This window comes from Aplysia californica, unplaced genomic scaffold, assembly GCF_000002075.1.
Source record: "Aplysia californica isolate F4 #8 unplaced genomic scaffold, AplCal3.0 scaffold00054, whole genome shotgun sequence".
NCBI lineage: Eukaryota > Metazoa > Mollusca > Gastropoda > Aplysiida > Aplysiidae > Aplysia > Aplysia californica.
The window spans coordinates 1,124,524-1,127,616 of record NW_004797324.1 but is presented as its reverse complement, the minus strand read 5'-3'; the positions used below and the strand labels follow the sequence as shown (position 1 = coordinate 1,127,616).

The 3,093-nt window shown below is 40.7% G+C and overlaps 1 protein-coding gene across 1 annotated transcript in view; it reads right to left on the bottom strand.

Annotated features, from left to right (window-relative positions):
• The window catches only part of LOC101855406 (short transient receptor potential channel 4), a gene marked incomplete in the record, with an annotated part of 381,687 nt that extends 378,809 nt beyond the window's left edge, over positions 1-2,878 (bottom strand). The window contains 1 exon segment of the mRNA XM_013079509.2: positions 2,443-2,878.
• Between the last annotated feature and the right edge of the window lie 215 nt (positions 2,879-3,093).

The window sequence follows — 3,093 nt, the reverse complement described above, 5'->3', positions numbered from 1 at the left end:
AAGACAGACAGACAGACAGACAGACAGACAGACAGACAGACAGACAGACAGACAGACAGACAGACAGACAGACAGACAGACAGACAGACGGAGGGAAGAGAGAAAGACGCTGGTCGTAGTAACTATTCACATTCAGATAGCTCATCGGTTCTCTTGGCAAGTGGAAGTTGTTCTGAGTCCTATGTGTAAATCTGCCTGTTACAAAAAATTTTTTAAAAGTCATTTCAGAAAAGAGTAAAGGGGTGGAATTTGAAAGGTCAGAAATGCAAAAAGAAGTAAAGGAAGTCCACAATGGAGTTAGGAGATGGAAAAGTTCACATCCCACGAGTGTGCCGGAGCAGAATCTTATAAAGATATAGCACAAACACCGTGGAAATGTTGCACTTTCCCCCTGAATATGCTGTAATAAACTATTATGATATTATTGTCTAGAGAAGTCACTACTCTAGAACTTTCAAGTTCCATCTTCTCAGTATATTATAGGTTTGAGAAATTTTACGTCACAATGTTGGGTTCCACAACTTGATGGGCTTTTCGAATGCAATTCTTTGAATAGTTTGATAATGACTCCAAATAAGCTATCGATTTTGATAGAGCAAATGGAATGTTTGGTTCCAGACCTCATGGTCTTAATGACTCAAAAAAGCCAAAATCTTCAAACAGAAATGTTTAATTCTGAGGTAGCAAAGTGCTCATCAACCTTTGTATGGCGTGCATCCACTTTTGCCTCATTTAAGAGGTTAGAATTGCCGTACCTACATGTATTTCAAGCTGTGTATTAAATAATACCTGTCACTACCTGAGTGATCCACAGTACCCATCAACATGACTAAATCGTCCACTAAAGGGTGTTGTACACCAAAGTGGGCAAGCACTGGTCAAGACATTTTTTCCCAACAGCTTCTGCAAGTTCTTGCTTATGTTTCTGAGGGAATTTGTTTTTATTTCAATTTGGGTTAACAGCATTGTCTGGTTTAAAAGAATAGAAGACAAAAAACCACAACGTAAAGCACGAAGTATAACGGCAAACGTTTTAAGGACCAATCAACACAATTTCGATCATTTTAGTAGTAGGATCACTTCGATCCGTCCTGTCACAGAGGGCCAAGCTGGGTTTTGAGGAAAAACTACATCACACAGGACGAATAGAAATACATGTACAGTCAATATAGTCCTAGACGGCCTCCCACTGTGGAGGAGAAAAGTCAGTGGTCAATTTAGACGAGTAGTTCTCCTGATCAATGTCATTAAACTACAGACCAAAAAAGAAAGAAAGAGCGAGAAGCGGCCGTTTATACTGATCGTTGTCTTGAACAGGTGACCGTTGAAGCAGGTTTATCTGTATTCAATAAAGATTTTAAAATATTCTCCACTTCAGAATCGAAACTTTATCATATATGGTTTTGGGAAAGACCGTAACAATTACACCTCAGATGTTGATTAACATGGAATAGCGAAAGAGAGCACTGCAGACTGATTCCATTTTCGGAAGCAAAAAAAAAAAATGATAAAGCTATCATATCAGAAAACTAAAAATTCGGAATTGCAACGTCTTCTTGTTGGTGAAAACACTTCAAGACTTATATTGAGTTTTTTAAAAATAAGACGTTTTGTAGAAATAAGACTTTGGCGGCATCTTCAACACAAAAATGTCGTGTGAATTATGAAGATTAGAGGCATTACTGAAAATTAACATACAAAGAAACGAAGGAGGAGAGAGAAGGAAAGAAAAAAACAAACAAATTAAATCACACCAGGGCATCGGCTAACCAACTACACTTGTTCATATTGACAATATTATTCAAGTTCAGCAGATTTCACTTTCGTGTTCACATAATCAATTATCATAAATTGCAGAGACGAAAAGGAGGGGGGGAGGGTGCTTTCACATCCTTTTAATTTATATACAGAACGACATCTGTGGCCATAGGGGTTATACTGACAAAAACAACATAAACAAGCGAGATACACACTACTGTAACAGGGTCTTAATTGCACAAATACGTTTTAAATTGAATTGTTCACATCCGGGGATATACAAATTTGCGCGCACACACACAGACTAAAAAAAACCCCAAAGAAATATACACACACAAGCACACTCACGCAAACACACCCACACACATTTGCACATACACATACACACAGGCACACTTCTCTCTCTCCCTCTCTCTCTCTCTCTCTCTCTCTCTCTCTCTCTCTCTCTCTCTCTCTCTCTCTCTCTCTCTCTCTCTCAAACACACACATACACACACACACACACACACACACACACACACACACACACACGCACATACACACCCCCTCCACACACACAAACACACACAGGGGCGTGCACGTGCATTAGATTATAAATACAGGCTTAACATCATATTCAAAACTTCAGAACTAAACCAATAACTCAGTATGTTTGAATGGGTAAGTTTCCCTGACTAATCTTACCTGCAATTGTATTGTGAAGCGCCAAAGCCTCAAGAAAACATACAGAAAGGTTGACCTGAAATATCAACAAAGTCCACCAAAAAATCTCCGAACCGTACTCCACCACCCTCCAATAGCCTTACACATATACCACACTGGAGAATAAAGTACACAGTAAACAGTAAACAAGCCGTTTCCACTAACTGAAAGTTAGTCAGAAATCTTAATGAATGTTTTCAAACTGTATACCAAAATTGAAGCGTCCAAATGCACTGTTTGCACTTCAATAGTAAACCGTAATATATCCTTTTTTTGTTTATTACACGTCCGAGCGACAATTTAAAAAAGCAGAGAGACACTGCTCACCACATTCCCACTGGGCATGTGAACAACGAAGAGACGATGGGTGCACAAAGTCGTCGCACTCTACGTGTGCGTTCAGTCGGGCCTGGGCAAGGGCTCACACCGTGCGCGTTCTAGAGCGTCTGTCTCTCTCACTCACTCACGCGACGCTCTGTTGTCACACGCTCACTCACACATACACGCGCGCACACATGCGCGTACAAGTGCGCGTCCCCACAGCCGCACTCACACTAGGGCGCGGAGATCGCCTCTATAGCTGTCGTCTGGGCCTCATCAAGGGATAGGGTCGAGGAGGTTTCGTTTGGGGTT